This window comes from Palaemon carinicauda, chromosome 28, assembly GCF_036898095.1.
Source record: "Palaemon carinicauda isolate YSFRI2023 chromosome 28, ASM3689809v2, whole genome shotgun sequence".
NCBI lineage: Eukaryota > Metazoa > Arthropoda > Malacostraca > Decapoda > Palaemonidae > Palaemon > Palaemon carinicauda.
The window spans coordinates 19661609-19679973 of record NC_090752.1 but is presented as its reverse complement, the minus strand read 5'-3'; the positions used below and the strand labels follow the sequence as shown (position 1 = coordinate 19679973).

The 18365-nt window shown below is 40.0% G+C and overlaps 1 protein-coding gene across 2 annotated transcripts in view; it reads right to left on the bottom strand.

The window, feature by feature from the left end:
* Positions 1 to 18365, bottom strand: part of Pxn (Peroxidasin) — a 425335-nt gene that overhangs the window by 132812 nt on the left and 274158 nt on the right. The window lies entirely within an intron of this gene.

The window sequence follows — 18365 nt, the reverse complement described above, 5'->3', positions numbered from 1 at the left end:
AATTTGGTCAGCGCAACTTCTACCTTTTCTAAATCCTACTTGTTCCTCTCTCAGCTTTTCATTGATCATTCTCTCCAGTCTCTTTAGAATAAGCACACACACACACACTATATATATATATATATATATATATATATATATACATATATATATATATATATATATATATATATATATACATATATATATATATATATATATATATCATAACAACTGACGTAAGTGTTATGCCTCTATAATAATTACAATTTATCAGGTCTCCTTTTTTAGGCATTTTCACCAACACTACTACTTCCCATTCATCAGGTTTTACTTTTTCATGGCACATTGCACAAAGTGATCTTGTTAGTACTCAATGGGTCACTTCATTTTCAGCCAATATCATCTCAGCAGTTATTCCATCGTAACCAGGGGCTTTCCCTCTTCTAGGTTTTTTAATAATAGCTCCTACTTCAAACACACTTGATTCATTCATGAGCACATGAAGGTCTTCATCAACTTCAGGTATAATATTGAAATTATTTCCTTCCTATCTCCTATTCATGACCTCACTAAAATGTTCCAGCCAACGTTGCATTTCTTCATCTTCTGGTGTTATAACAGATCCATCTCTCTTTTTGGTGGGTATATGATGCTCTTATTTGCCCCCGTAGAGATTCCATTAATAATTCTATGAGCACTTCTTATGCCATAGCCACTCTCTGAATTTCTAGCTTTGTCGGCCTCATCTGCTTTCCTGTCTAATATTCTCTCCAGTCATTCCTGGCTTTTCTTTTGACTTCACTATCAAAACTGGAATACTTAGCATTGTAAAGTTGATTAATATGAATATTTGTTTTGTTCTAGAAGATTTTGTAAGAAAATAATTTGAATATTTTATAAAACCTTAGAAAGGAATCCTTGGTTTCAGATGTAACGGTCTCCTTTTTGTTTGCTTTTGTTTATCTCTTTTGTTTTCTAGTAGGTCCTTGGTGACTGCTGTAGTTTACCTTTGCTCTGCGAAAGTATCTTGTAATCAGTCTACCTAGTTTCTCACTAACTACCTATAAGTGGAGCATTTATGGAGAGTTAAATTTTATTTTTGTTTCTAAATGTGAATACCACAAAACATCTGTTAATTCTTTAAAAGGTATTGTTTCTAACAGTGATTTTTTTTCATTTAGATAGTTTTTATAGATTTTGGATATGATGTTTAGTATTAAAATGCTTATTCTATTTACTCTAAGATTATTTCGTCTTTATTTTACAATTTATTGTTTTATATAATGTTGTAATTTTAGGCTAATGGTCACCTTCCCCAGCCCTAAAAAGAGTACTATCCCATCTAAGTGCTATCATGATTGGGCTGAGCATGCATTTGTTGGTGTTGGAAGACAAAGGTATGACCAATATTGTATGAATACAATGCAGTACAAATACTCTCAAGTAGCAAAATTCTGCCCGCAAAACACTAATTGTTTACAACGGCCATGTTGTGCTGCGCTATGTTGAGCTGATGGACAAAAGGTATAGCCTCTATAAGGGCATCTCCAGAGTAACAGAAATTAATGATTTGTGAATTAAACTTTGTTATTTTCAACTAGAGTTTTTCATTGAATACAAAATAACCCACTATAATATAAGTTTCCTTTATAAGTGGATTTGTAGATTAAAAACAAAACGGGTGTTAAAAAATACCTGGCTAAAGTAAACCTGTGATGATCTTGTGGCTGAGCTTGCAAGCGAACGAAAATGCTCCTAAGTCATTTGGAACGAGATACAATAAACCAGGTTTAGCTGATATATCACTAAAATAATATAGAACTAAAAGCATCTACAATATAAAATGCCAAATTAAAACAATGTTGTTTAAGAGCTAGCTCACTTTAGTAAGATGATGGATATGAGGATCAAGACTACCTACTGTACTCAGTCTTCTGCTTCACAATCTAGATGTCTAAAAGATCAACTATACATGCAGAATTGCAAGTATTTAGTTGCAAAAGGTTTAAAGTAATTAAAGAATTCAAGACTCAAAGAGAGCAACTCTATTCTGTAAGGCGCGGTGAACACTGCGAACCCTAACTGAAGGAACAGTGTGTAATTATGACCATTGGACCCAACTATGAAGGTAGGATAGTGTAAGCAGTCGTGCAGGTAAGTCGGATACACCAACCTCAAGAGGAGGCTTGTTGGCCATCTGAGAATAACAAGAAAATTTAAATGTTAAAATTGTATGGCTCACCTCTTAACTTGGCTGGTATGTTAGTATCGGAGTGTCATATTGTTATCAACTCCATAAATAATTTCCCTTGAACTAAAAATTATTTCCTGTCCTCGCCTGATATGAGAATCAAACTGCAGTAATTCTGTTCCATAAACACTAACTTGACACATATTTTCCTTGTGAGGAACCAAGAGACATCATATCACTCGCAACAGTTATCTAAAACACAGTTTTTTGCCTGTGTACAAATGCTAACCAATCCAGCAGGGAAGTTTACTTGAAATGCAATAAACACTTATCACAATCTGGAAGGAGGATACATCTTAAGGAACCCATTTAACAAAAAATTTAAAAATGGGAACTGTTAGCATGCTACTTACCATTAATCAGTATATCGTTTCATTACTTCACTGGGGACATTTTAAAAGGAAAGAAATTGTGAAAATATTTCATACATTTTTATAGTAAACATCGATAAACTGAGATTCCGGAGAAGAAGCAATATGGACATGAGGGGTGGCTTATGGAAATAAAGACAAATTTAGATATATTATCTTAGATAGTAGATCTAAACATGTCAAACAACATACATGAAATGGAATTCCCTCGTTGTCTGGGGAATCACTTGGCGTCCAAAAGCAAGTTTTAATCCTCAGTTCATATTATTTTTTTTCCAAAATTATATATTTCATACATTCAGTACATGGGCTTACAATAAAGACAGGTGAGAGTTCAGGGACATCATAACACTTAGAAGAGTATCTTTTATACCCTAGAGCAGGGTTTCCTAAACTTTTTTACTTGTTAACATTCATGGAGCTGCACAAGTCTGTAATCATCGTCGTTGTATTTGTCATCGTCATAGTTCTCGTCATTATCATCATCGTCATCATTACTGGAGCCAAGTCTTAAGGTATTACTTTCTTTAGGGAGTATTGAACACCATAATATGTATCTTATGAGAGAGAGAGAGAGAGAGAGAGAGAGAGAGAGAGAGAGAGAGAGAGTGTGTGTTTAATATTAAGGATTTGTAATTAAATACTATTGAATTAAGTAAAAATTCAACACACACACACACACACACACACACACACACACATATATATATATATATATATATATATATATATATATATATATATATTAGGTCAACGTAAAATCATTTCTTTGTTTTATTTAAATCAGTCTTGTTTTTCTTTTTAAGTTAAAGTATTTTTGTTGTTTGTTTACTATGGTGTTTATGTAAGTTAAGTGGCTCTCCGATTGTTGGATAGTGTTTTTGCGCCTCCTCCTCCTCCTCCTTTGTGTATTAGTGGACTATCGTTTTAACGATTGTTATTTTTTTGCTGTGAGTGTTGATGAACGCTGGGAAGGTGATGAGTGGACATGGTCGACCGGTGAAGGCAGTTCGGGCCTTGACAAGCTCTCACCGACACTATTTCCCGTCTCAGCATTTATTGTGACTTGGAGGACGACTTTGGCTGTTACTTCCGCACTTCTGTTGAGTGTTTAGCAGATGCTCAGTCATCTGCGACGATAGTTTTCTGCCACTTGTCCCCGTCGGAGGATTTGTACGGGAATTGTGTCGACGCTGTTTCCCGACACTGAACCTTGATTTTACTGGCCGTATTCCTCCAGTCCAGCTGTGTACGAGTGTGATAGCAAACTGGCTCGTGAGGTGATAAGTAGGGAGGCTGACGCCAGGTAAGACAAATTATCGTTCCTCTTGTGTAGGGAAGTGGATTGCCCTTCAGTGCCTGGCGTACAGTTTTACCCTTCCGTATAGCGGCTTGATGGATTAAGTACGGCCCTGTATTCAACTCCCCTTCTGTACTTCACTTGAGGTGAAGTTGTGTATTATTAATTTTGTGTTTCTATACGTGCAAATTTTATTGTTACATGTTGTGCACCCATGTTTAATTCTGTATTGTTTAATTTTGTAAGGTAGGTATGAATATTAAGGTTTTCATTGTTTTCGCCTCCTACTTCCTTCTACCTTTTTATTATTAAGTTAATGATATTTTTGGCTAGCCGTATTTGGATCCACCTTGTTATTATTAAGTGTTTTCTCTCTTGGAATTTTCTCGTGTTTAGGGCTTAGTATAATAGCTTTAGGTTTTTATTGTGAGTTCCCGAGAACCAGTTATTTGCTCTCTTTAATATTCTGTCCAATTAAGTTTATTTAATCTCACAAGGTTGATTTAAGTTATTGTTCTTGTTTATAATAAATATTGTTAAGTTTTCTTGGGTCTCTGTTTCCGTCTTTCCTTATCACTGACGTACTTTTACCGACTGCAATCCATGAGAATTTAAATATCTTAAAAGAATCTGCATTACAACCTGGTAGGTTGTAACAGTTGGCGACCGTGACAGGATTGCACTCGGGTGTACTCGGTGGTTTGGTTGGCGGATCGGTGCTCAGTGGATTTACCAATATTTGTTATTGTTTAGTGTGTTGCCTTACTCCCCCTTTAATTTTGGAATCATGGAAAAATATATTTTTGATCCAGCAGAGTTTTTGGGGTCGGCAGATTGCCTTAGGCATCTTCCTGTATTGAGCAAAGAGTGTTTGGTGAGTTGTGCTTGCTGGTTAGGTGTCCCACTTAGGGCTGCGAACACTAAGGCCCAGTTGTTGTTAGCTGTAGAGAGTAAGGTAGCTCAGGGTATAGCTGAAGGAGAGAATTTAGCTAGGGATTTTGACAGTGTTGGTGATAGTGGTTCAGAGCATGAGGCTAGTATGATTGATGATGTGAGTGGGAATCCAGGCCTTTCTTTGTTTGAGGACCCCCCTCGTACTGGAACTATTTTTGAAGGAAATGCTAAATTGCAAGATAAAGCTAACGTGTCTACAAACCCATTTGTTGTAGAAAAATCTGTCCCGGAGAATGTAGTCCCAGTGCAGCCTGTGTTGTCCCAAGAGGACTATGAATATAGATTAATTTGCAAGAGGATAGAGTTTGAAGAGAACGAGAAGGTGAGGCGACATGAGCTAGAGATGGCTAATGTAAATTTGGAGTTGGCTAGGTTACAAAGCTTTCCTAATAAATTAAGTACTCCCTGTGGACCATATGCTGATAAATTTAATATAGGGGCAGTTCTGAAGTTAGTCCCTGTATTTGATGAAAGAAATGTGCCTGAATTTTTTAAAGCATTTGAACGGGTTGCTACCAGGTTGTTTTGGCCCGCCGAGATGTGGACAGTCTTAATTCAGTGTAGGATGGTGGGCAAGGCAATCAGAGTTTATAATTCTTTGGAGGAGGGTGTAGCCCGTGATTATGGTAAAGTAAAGGCGTTGGTCCTCAAGGCTTATGATCTTGTCCCTGAGGCCTATTGTCTAAAATTTAGAAATTTTAGTAAGTATGCTTCTGTTTCTGTCTTTCCTTATCACTGACGTACTTTTACCGACTGCAATCCATGAGAATTTAAATATCTTAAAAGAGCCTGCATTACAACCTGGTAGGTTGTAACAGTTGGCGACCGTGACAGGATTGCACTCGGGTGTACTCGGTGGTAACTGTTACAACCTACCAGGTTGTAATGCAGATTCTTTTAAGATATTTAAATTCTCATGGATTGCAGTCGGTAAAAGTACGTCAGTGATAAGGAAAGATGGAAACAGAGACCCAAGAAAACTTAACAATATTATAAACAAGAACAATAACTTAAATCAACCTTGTGAGATTAAATAAACTTAATTGGACAGAATATTAAAGAGAACAAATAACTGGTTCTCGGGAGCTCACAATAAAAACCTAAAGCTATCACACTAAGCCCTAAACACGAGAAAATTCCAAGAGAGAAAACACTTAATAATAACAAGGTGGATCCAAATACGGCTAGCCAAAAATATCATTAACCTAATAATAAAAAGGTAGAAGGAAGTAGGAGGCGAAAACAATGAAAACCTTAATATACCTACCTACCTTACAAAACTAAACAATACAGAATTAAACATGGGTGCACAACATGTAACAATAAAATTCGCACGTATAGAAACACAAAATTAATAATATACAACTTCACCTCAAGTGAAGTACAAAAGGGGAGTTGAATACAGGGCCGTACTTAATCCATCAAGCCGCTATACGGAAGTGAAAAACTGTACGCCAGGCACTGAAGGGCAATCCACTTCCCTACACAAGAGGAACGATAATTTGTCTTACCTGGCGTCAGCCACCCTACTTATCACCTCACGAGCCAGTTTGCTATCACACTCGTACACAGCTGGACTGGAGAAATACGGCCAGTAAAATCAAGGTTCAGTGTCTGGAAACAGCGTCGACACAATTCCCGTACAAATCCTCCGACGGGAACAAGTGGCAGAAAACTATCGTCGCAGATGACTGAGCATCAGCTAAACACTCAACAGAAGTGCGGAAGTAACAGCCAAAGTCGTCCTCCAAGTCACAATAAATGCTGAGACGGGAAATAGTGTCGGTGAGAGCTTGTCAAGGCCCGAACTGCCTTCACCGGTCGACCATGTCCACTCATCACCTTCCCAGCGTTCATCAACACTCACAGCAAAAAAAATAACAATCGTTAAAACGATAGTCCACTAATACACAAAGGAGGAGGAGGAGGCGCAAAAACACTATCCAACAATCGGAGAGCCACTTAACTTACATTAACACCATAGTAAACAAACAACAAAAATACTTTAACTTAAAAAGAAAAACAAGGCTGATTTAAATAAAACAAAGAAATAATTTTAAGTTAACCTAATATATATATATATATATATATATATATATATATATATATATATATATACACACACACACATATATATATATATATATATATATATATATATATATATATATATATGGATGTATATATATACACATATATATAAATTTTTTTATATACATACACACATATATATGTATATACACACACACACACATATATATATATATATATATATATATATATATATATATATATATATATATATATATATATATACAGTACTGTATATATATATATATATATATATATAATATATATACAGTACTGTATATATATATATATATATATATATATATATATATATATATATATATATATATATATATTATATATATATATATATTGTATATACATACAGTACTGTATATATATATATATAGACTATAGTATCTGACCGGCCGGTTTTCGAACCCTGGTCCAGGATACTTGTATTGCCATTGACCATACCACTCAACTAGTGAGATACTATAGATTTTGAGTGATTTCGCCTGGGGTTCTGATCCCGAAAACATTAAGAGAATCCAGACTTTAATGTATTATTATTATTATTATTATTATTATTATTATTATTATTATTATTAGCCAAGCTACAACCCTAGTTGGAAAAGCAAGATGCTATAAGCCCAAGGGCTCCAACAGGGAAAAATAGCCCAGTGAGGAAAGGAAATAAGGAAATAAATAAATGATGAGACTAAATTAACAATATATCATTATAAAAAGAGTAACAGTGTCCTATATAAACTATTAACAACGTCATAAATAAATATGTCATATAGAAACTACAAAAAGACTCATGTCAGCCTGGTCAACATAAAAACATTTGCTCAAACTTTGAACTTTTGAAGTTTTACTGATTCAACTACCCGATTCACAACTTGGTAACAGCTGGAATAAAACTTCTAGAATACTGTGTAGTATTGAGCCTCATGAAGGAGAAGGCCTGGCTATTAGAATTAACTGCCTGCCTAGTATTACAAACAGGATAGAATTGTCCAGGGAGATCTGAATGTAAATGATGGTCAGAGTTATGAAAAATCTTATGCAACATGCATAATGAACTAATTGAACGACAGTGCCAAAGATTAATATCTAGATCAGGAATAAGAAATTTAATAGACCGTAAGTTTCTGTCCAACAAATTAAGATGAGAATCAGCAGCTGAACACCAGACAGGAGAACAATACTCAAAACAAGGTAGAATGAAAAAATTAAAACACTTTTGCAGAATTGAATGATCACCGAAAATCTTGTAAGACTTTCTCAATAAGCCAATTTTTTGGGGCAATTGAAGAAGACACAGACTTAATGTGTTTCTCAAAAGTAAATTTGCTGTCGAGAATCATACCTAAAATTTTAAAAGTAATAAAAATTAAAGAAACATTATCAATACTGAGATCCAGATGTTGAGGGGCGCCACAGTCCTTGACCTACCTACAATCATACTTTGAATTTTGTTAGGATTCAACTTCATACCCCATAATTTGAGCCATGCACTAATTTTAGCTAAATCTCTATTAAGGGATTCTCCAACCCCAGATCTACATTCAGGGGATAGAATTGATGCAAAGAGAGTAGTATTATCTGCATATGCAACAAGCTTGATTTCTAGGCCAAACCACATGTCATGTGTATTTAGTATGAAAAGTAATGGGCCAAGAACACTACCCTGTGGAACACTGGATATCACATTCCTATACTCACTATGGTGCCCATCAACAACAACTCTTTGAGATCTATTACTTAAGAAATCTATAATAATGCTAAGAAGCGACCCACCCACTTCCAACTGTTTGAGTTTGAAAACAAAGGCCTCATGATTAACACGGTCAAAGGCAGCACTAAAATCAAGGCCAATCATACGAACTTCCCGACCACAATCAAGGGATTTCTGGACAGCATTGGAGATTGTAAGAAGGGCATCACATGCTCCAAGGCCTTTACGAAAACCAAATTGTAAACTAGGGAGTAGATGATCACCTTCAGCAAACCTATTAAGACGTTTTGCCAGAAGACATTCAAAATCTTTAGATAATATGAGAGTTATGGAAATTGGGCAGTAATCAGTGGGACTTGAGCTACCACAAACACATTTACATAGTGGAGTAACATTACCAATTCTCCAACAAGTGCTAAAACCTCCTCTTCTTGCTAACTTGCGCAAAATAACATATAACTTTGGAGCTAAGAAATCTGCTGTCTTTATAAAAAACAAAGGAAAAATACCATTTGGGTCTACACCTCCATAACCATCAACGTCCATCAACAGAGCTTTAATCTCATGAGATCGAAAAGCTAAACTAGATAATTTAGCCTCAGGAAAACAGGAATGAGTTAGTTCAAGTTTTTCAATACTCTGTTTACTGTCAAAAACATCAGCCAAAAGGGTTGCCTTTTCCTTTGGACAGTGTGTGACTGAGCCATCTGCTTCAAGTAAAGGAGGAACTGTTGCATCTACACCAAATAGTGCAGATTTAAGGGTAGACCACCATTCATGTTCCTGAGTTGTACCAGAAAGGGTTTCTTTTATGGTTAAATTGTACTCCTTTTCCGTTGAGGCATAAACTCTCTGAGCAAAAGCTTGAAGCTGAGTATAGTTGTTCCAGGTCAAATCTGATCTGTTACCCTTCCAAAGATGATAGGCCCCCTGCTTCTCCAAATAAGCACGTCTAATAATAAATATGGCTCATTTGAAATATATATATATATATATATATATATATATATATATATATATATATATATATATATATATATATATATATATATATATATATATAAACTATACATAAATATATATATATATATATATATATATATATATATATATATACGTATATATATATATATATATATATATATATATATATATATATATATACATATATATATATATATATACATATATATATATATATATATATATATATATATATATGCAAATTTATATATATACATATTATTAGGTATTACCGTAATAATCTTAAATTCTTAGGCAGTTTTGCCAGAGACATTTGTTGGCCTCCTCTCCGGTATTGTAGTATTAATTATGATATGTATTACTAACTCCACCTGTTGTATTCTTTACAAAGCTGCTAAGGATTATGGAATTCGACTAGCAGTTTCTTCGGCAGTTTGTTTATGCTGTCGTCATAGGGGAGAATGTTTTCTTCCTCGCCAGTAGAGAAGGATAAAGACAGTTCGGGCTAGACTTGAATGCCTCCCTCACCTTTATACTACAGCTGTTATTTGGATTACCTCATCTTGGATCTTCAGAATTACCTTTGGGGTTGTTTGCTCAGGAACTGCCACCCACGGTGTATCTGAGATTTTCAGCCTTGACTTGGCTAGTGTTGGGTGTGGTCTTCCTGCGGGCTCAGGCTGTTGTCCAGGATTTGTTCCCAGTCGAGCGGACGCAGGAGGGGCACCTCTGCAGCACGTCTTTTCGTCTGTGCAGCTGTGTGGGGAGCTTGTTAGCTCATGAGGAGGCATGTTGGGAGACTGAGTCCAGGTAATAATTTTTTAGCCATTTTGTTTTTTGAGAAGACGTTGCTGTGCCTATGCCTCGTGCATACCTGTTCTCCAGTACTCCTCTGAAGGCAGTGCTTTGATGTGTGACTGATTGTTTTGCCGGGAATCTACGCCAGAGTTCCCAAAGGCTTCAAATATAAGCCTAGCACCGGGAGACGCCCGCTGAGTTGTAAATAATACTTAGTTCTTTCTGTAAATTGGAGAGTTTGGTTTTTGTAACATTTATATATATATATATATATATATATATATATATATATATATATATATATATAATATATATATATATATAACTTTATCAGTTTCTTTTCATATGGAGAATGTTTTTTTGGGGGGGAATTTGTTATTACTGTTAAGAATAAGGTTTAGCTTTATAATATAGGTAGGAGTTTAAGTATTTCCTCACTGTGCTCTCCTCCTTCCTTCCTAACCTTATTTAGTAATAGGTAAGTTTTCTAAATTTGGGCCCCTGATTTATTGCTTATGTGTTGTATATTTATTCATCTGTCTTAGGGATTTATATTTTAGAGGTTAAGTCATCCTTTTGGATGTTTATTCTAAGGACGTGATTTTTGGTCCTGTTGTCACAAGGCTGACCGATATTTGTTTATGTTTTGTTAATTTTTATTTGTTGTTTTACGTGTATATTAAACATTGTTAAGTTTTTCTCGTGTTTTTCGTTTCCATTGACCCTCTTTCGTTGAACATTTAAAAACACTGACCTCTCTTTCTGAGTGCTTTAAAGATCTTGCACCACGGCCTCACCCGAGGTCATAACACACACACACACACACACACACACACACACATATATATATATATATATATATATATATATATATATATATATATATATATATATATATATATATATATGTATATATATGATACGATACAATACATATCATGGTGTTAACACTCACCAGTGACAGTAATATCTTAAGACTTGATTATTACTATTATTATTATTATTATTATTATCAGGCTAAGCCTAATAGGTCGATGCCGCAAATCGAAGGCGAAATCCCAGAGGCTAGGAGGGAACGGCAGTATAGGTAAGTCGGCACACCAACAAGGGAAGAACACCCTTCGCAAAGGGGAGCTCTAAAAGACTGCACAGTCCTAGCATGGGAGAACATGAACGAATGCAGCATGGCGAACCAACAGATTCACCAATGAGGGCTAGGCTAAGCCTAATAAGCTGATGCCGCATATCGATTGAGAAATCCCAGAGGCTAGGAGAGAATGGTAGTACAGATAAGTCAGCGCACCAACAAGGGGAGATTACCCTTCGTAAGGGGGAGCTCCAATAGACTGCACAGCCCTAGCATGGGAGATCATGAACGAGTGCAGCATGGCGTACCATCGGATTCGCCAAGGAAGGCTAGGCTAAGCCTAATAGGTAAAAAAAACCGGGGGATCGAAGGCAGGCAGGGAAAGGGGCTCAGTAAAGTAGTATAACCGAGGAAAAAACCATTTAAGCGTAAAATGGCCGCTACCATTGAGACCAGTAAGAAAGACCTGATCACCATCGGCGAACCTGTCTCCGACAAAACTAGCACTCTCTAAGGTAGGCTACCTGGGACTGACAAACATAAAACTAAAACTTAAACTACAATAATGCATAGTAAAAGTAAACACAAAACAGATCCCAAAGCATCGTAATGCTAAAATAAAGCTAGCTAATGTGATACTAATGAAATAATACTAAGTGAACCCGAAATAAAAAGGACGGTCACGAACTCGACATGGCACCCAATGGCTAGCTGGACTCGGAAAGCCCGGCTCCCTCATCGGCATAAAAAAGTTAATTAACCACTCCCCAAGAGGATCTAAAGCAGTTACAGCTAATTCAAACTATAAAAGAGGAGGGTACTCAGCTTTGACGACGAAAGGAAAGCCATCATGCTATGGAATAACTCCAAAAAGCTGAGAAAAGGCGCACTTGGCAAAATACGAACGTGTAGGTAAGCTGCGATCAAAGGAATAAGTTTATCAGTGATGAACAGTAGTATGATGGGAGAGGATATGTAACAGCTCCTCACCTATCCTCTTCCTTAGATTCCTAGACTGGGTTAAGTCTTTTTGGGGTGCAGATATCTATGGTTACCTATGGATACGTCCCTGATTATACACGATATCTTAGGATAGTCGTTCCGGGGGTTAGAACCCTGTGACACCTGACAGTAATTCTCTTGTAATATCACTCGCAGAAATATTATACAGTAGGAAGTTGCCGGAAGGAACTTCCATCAGGATGTTATGGCTCGAGCCCAAAAATAGATTTTTCCTACGTCAAAATCCGTTATATATATATATATTTTTGGGCTCAAGCCATGTCGTCCTGATGGAAGTTCCTATAGGGTAGCTTCCTAGGGTATATTACAACTACGGCGATATTCCCAGAGAATTTACCTTAAGGTACCAGAATTCTAACTCCTGGAGCGAGTATCTCTCGTGAAAGGGATATTGCGACATATCAGAGGACGTATTCTTGACACGCCACATGGCAATCTGCATCCTGGACAGAGATTTCGTCTCGTAGGAGGGATTGGCAAGAAACGAATTCGGGAAAGAAAAAGGGGAGCCGCTCCCAAGGCTTCCCTATCCTCCGATTCGTATGCGTGCCCGGCGCCAATCCTGGCGCCATCTGTATTCCTTTTTGCGTAGCTTAACAACTCGGGGTTTTTTCCTGTGTTTCTCGCAAATCTTGGATTTATTCTACTTTTTCATGGCTTCTCCGTCTTCGTTGGCCTCTGATAAGTTGAGTATAATGTCTTTGATGTATAAATGTAGGCTCTTGGTAAAATTTTGAGTGATTAATAGGATTAATCTTTGATACAAGAGCCGTAGCCTACCAGAGGCGTCCTGGACGCTGTCGCTCGCTAGGTATAAATTTAGTTAGTCAGAGCGACATTCCTGGTTGTTTTGCTTTAATAAATTTTAGCTATTTAGCATTACATAGGATTTCCTTTCGTGCTTAGTATTATTTGGCGAAGTATTCGCCATTCTGGCCTACGCTAGGCCATGTAGCCTAGTCGTTTGGTCCTAGTACTTCATGCATGATTTTGGTTTTTCCGAGTGTAATTAAAATTTTATTGAAGCTTTAGGCTATATTTTATACATTTAAGACTGTGTGGAATATTTCCAAGATAGTATACGAGTGAGTTTCGGTGATTTAGGTAATCGATTCTCTTGGTGCCTAGGCTAGTTGCTTATGGAGCCTTAGTATACTTTATCATACTCCCCGGTTGCTTTCTTTTCTTCGGAGAAGGTATGCAATCCCTTTCCCTCTGTTTAAGCCTTGGGCTTATCCCTAAGTGGGTTTTTCCGAATTTATTTTCGATAAAACTATACTGGGGTGTTACTGTACCTTCCTGTTCCTGTAGTATGGTTCAAGAGGGACAGAACAACAGAGTTTTTTAGTCTGAGTCTGTGTTGTCTGGCTTGGGGCTGAGTCCCCCTCGCCGGCCTGACACAGACAAAGGGAGCTTAGCTCCCTTAGGTCACTACCGAAGGTTTCTGTGGATATGATTCCTTCTTTTGTGATCTACCAGACTAGTCCTTGTTGCTGTTCTCGGGGGAAGATAAGTTTCTTTCCCTGGGAGTAGCAACACCTTCCTTGCTTTGGTGCTCTGGGAGCTGGCAAGTATTGCTGGCCTTCCCCCTTAGATCTCCCTTAGGCTAAGATAAGTTTCTTGGCTGCGGGTGATCTGTCACTAAAGCAAGGTTGATAGGACCCTCTTGTACCTTCCCCCTCTTTCTCCGTAATGGCCTAGCCATTACTGTACTGTACGTCGTTCTCATCTGGACCTAGTATAGGTTAGGATGTGGAATTGACTCAGCCCCTTGCCGGCCGGCAGAGCTGCCGGCCGGCAGAGCTGCCGGCCGGCAAGGGTCTTATGTTTTCGAGTGCTGCCCGGACCTCTCTTGGTCCCTCATCTATGCCTGCCTGTAGAGCCAGACGGCATTGGTCAGGAAGCCTGAATTAGTTTCTCCCCTTCCTTATATGCACTCTTTCGGTTGCCGGGCTTGGAGGTTGTGTACACTCTTATCCCGGCATCCATTCTATTTTTCTTCTAGTGCTGTACCCGACCCGGCTGCCGGCCTATGAGGCCGGCAGCCGGGCAGGTGTAGTCCTCTGGTTCTTTTGCTGCCGGCTGGCATCGGTCTTGTACCTTTGCCGGCCGGCTTATGTCAGCCCTTGTCTGCCGGTCACCAAGAGTGTGGCCGGCAGCTGGGTACTACCTTGTGTAGTTGCTGGCCGGCAGCCATTGCCGGCCAACATTGGCTGTTACCGGCCGGCACATGCATTTGAACCAGAGTGCTGCCGCCTTATAGCTGTTAAGTAGTATACTTTAAAGCTAGTTATGGTGTGTGCCGGCTGGCAAAGGCCGGCCGGCACGCATCCCCCTATACTGTACTAGTATTCTTCAGTATAACATATACAGTAAGAAGAAAACTATGGTAAGGGTTTTGGTACAGCACTGTGTCTTCTAACACTATTGTGTTTTCTCGCACATCCCTTTGCTGTTGCCCTACAGATAGGAAAGTGAGTTCTTTCCTGTCTATTATCCAGGATTTTAAAATCATTGCTTAGGTGTGAGCTCCACCTGTTTCCTCTGGAAACCTTGCATTGGTTACTCTAGAAGAGATTAACCATTTGATTTTATTATCTGGAAGGCTGCAACAATGGGTTGTGAGGGAAACACAAGTGTGTGTCTTTCCTTTCTGAATTGTTATGCTATACTATGCATATCCAGTGATACATAGTTCACTTGATACTCATGGAAATTTCTTCTCTTTACAGAAGGACACTCCAAAGTGCTTTCTGCAACGTCCGCAGCAAGAACCTCTGCGGACATGAGTTTTGTAGGAGACACGCAGCATACGCTGTCTCCAAGGATGATCTCCGGTATTGGGACCCTCAGGTATGTACTGTGTGCACTAACCTGATTACTGAGACCTTTAATTCCCCTAGGACAGAGGAATCAAGGGATATAGCTAGGAAGAAGCTTCGTACCTGGGTAAGGGGCTTCCAAAAGAACACTTCTGGCCCTTATCTTCCAAGTGAGAAGATGAGGGCGTATCTTTTCCCTAAGGCATCAGCTGATGCAGTGATTCCCCAGCCTCAAGAGGAGATCCCCTAAGTTCAGATCCAGGTGGATGCTGAAGTCGCGGTCACGATGCAAGACATCCAGTTAGATGACAGAATGTCTGATGTGGACGGGTGTCGGGAGGAAGACCTCCTGGCAGAAGCCCAGGATGAAGTTCAAGCCCCAGACGTTGTAGAGGTAGACGTCGACGAGGTGTCGGCTACTCCGGCTCAGATTCCGGAGCCTATTCCCTCTACATCGGCCGGTCTCCCAGTAGAGCTGGGACAGGCCCTCTCTTCTATTGTTGGAATGATCCAACAAATGCAGAAGGAGAATCAGGAGAAGGCGGCTGCAATGGAACTGCGAATGCAGTGCCTTGCAGAATCACATGGGCCCCAGAAAAAGCTCAATGTGAAAGACCTTCCCTTGTGCTCAGATGCTAACCCATGGAGGTATGCTGAGCACATGCCGATGACGACTGGAAAGATCGTCATCTCGGATAAGCTGGGCTCAGTTCCCCTGAAGGAGGTGGAATTCTGGCCCAGCAAGGCATCATATCCGGACTGTTATGTCCGGCTGAGGAAGGAACCAGCTTCAAAGGAGGAGACAGAGCCGAAGGAGGTCATAGTGATGGACCATGCTAAGGCTCAAGCTCTACTTTCATCCTCGATGAAAGAGAGGGGCTTCTCTAACTCAAAGGTAGCCGCATTGAATAGGAAGCTCCCTTCCTTTGTGTCCTCGCCTACTAGAGCCTTCCCCTTTTTACAGAAAGGGTTTCTGGCTGTACTAAAAGCAGTCGAGGCCGGCAAGTCTTGCCCCTCCCTAGAGGAGTGTAAACCCTTGTCGCTGGCCCTGCCTATGGACCACAAAGACTGGAAGGACGTCCATCTTACGTTCTCAGTTGGAAAGTTGGAGGCTGATATTGCCGGACGTCAGTTCGGCAAGGACCTCCCTAAGCTGTCTGACTTTCTTTTGCGAAGAGAGTTCGATACAAAAGAAAGACTGACTGCCTCAATGTCTCTTCAGACTACTCTCGAGACGATGGCAAGTGACCCCAAGGTCCATGAAATGTTCATGATAGTGGCCAAGTCTCATCTGGCCACAGTGACGAAGGACCTTTATGGCTTCGTCAAGGCAAGGAGAGCTTGTAGGGAGTTCGTGTTTACCTCGGCTACGGTGAGGCACGAGCCAAAGAAACTAATCTCCTCCAACATTTGGGGCAAAGACCTTTTCCCTACCGACTTGGTCAAAGAAGTTGTTGATAAGGCCGCCTTGGAGAATAGAAACCTTCTCCAGAAGTGGGGCCTGGCTATCAAAAGAAAGTCTTCCCCGGATGAGGGTCCTCAACCAAAGAGGAAGACTATGAGGACTAGGCTACCGTCTCGGCCAGCCAAGCCTCTTAGACAGCAACAGCAACTGCAATTGCCATTGCCCCCAGTGCCCCAGATCGTGGCACAAACCCCGACCACTTTTCAGTGGGTACCCCAGGCCGTGTCGACACAGTCCACGGCATTCACCCCAGCGTTCGAAGGGCAGTCTACTTCCTTTCGAGCAAAGCCTAGAGGAGCAGCCAGAGGCTCGTCTAGACGCCCCTCAAGGGGAAGGGGATTCAGGGGTGGTCGTGGTCAGGAAGGCAAGACCTCAGGACGGCAGTCCAAGTGAAGTGATACCGGTAGGAGGGAGACTTCTGAAATTTCGGGATCGGTGGACCTTCGATCCCTGGGCCCACAGCCTACTCAAGAATGGACTGGGCGGGAGCTGGTACAGCACTCCACCCCCGTGCCTTCGGTTTTTCCAACACTCCACCCCCGTTATGGAGGAGTACGTTCAAGAACTGTTGGAGAAAAAAGGTGATCCGAAGGGTGAAGCCCATCAATTTCTAAGGGAGGCTGTTTTGTGTTCCCAAGAAAGACTCGGAAAAGCTCAGAGTCATTCTGGACTTGTCGCCACTCAACAAGTTCATAGTGAATTGCAAATTCAAAATGCTAACACTGCAACACATAAGGACCTTACTGCCCAAGAGGGCATATTCCGTCTCTATAGACTTGTCAGACGCCTATTGGCACATTCCAATTGGCCATCGACTCTCCCCCTACCTAGGGTTCAGGCTACAATGAAGACTATACGCCTTCGGAGCCATGCCATTCGGGCTAAACATAACCCCAAGGATTTTTACGAAGCTTGCGAGCGTAGCTCTCAAACAATTACGCCTAAAGGGAATTCAGGTAGTAGCCTACCTGGACGACTGGTGGTGTGGGCAGCATCCGAGACAGAATGCTTGCAAGCTTCCAGTCAAGTGATCCAGTTCCTAGAGTACCTAGGCTTCAAGATCAACAGAAAAAGTCTCGACTTTCTCCATCTCAAAAGTTCCAGTGGCTGGGAATCCACTGGGACCTTTTGTCACACCGTTTCTCCATCCCGGCGAAGAAAAGGAAGGAGATAGCGGGTTCTGTCAAGAGACTTCTAGATTCCGAAAGGATATCAAGACGCGAGCAGGAGAGGGTACTGCGCTCTCTCCAGTTTGCTTCGGTGACAGACCCAGTGCTAAGAGCACAGCTAAAGGATGCAATCGGAGTTTGGAGAAGTTATGCATCAAACGCGCGAAGAGATCTGAGAAGACCAGCCGCTTCGGCTAAGTACTCTTCTCAGGCCTTGGTCCCAAGCCAGACATCTAAAGAAGTCGGTTCTTCTTCAGCCACCTCCCCCGTCAGTGACGATTCACTCAGACGCCTCGAAGGAGGGATGGGGAGGTCACTCTCATCGGAAAAAAGTCCAGGGGACTT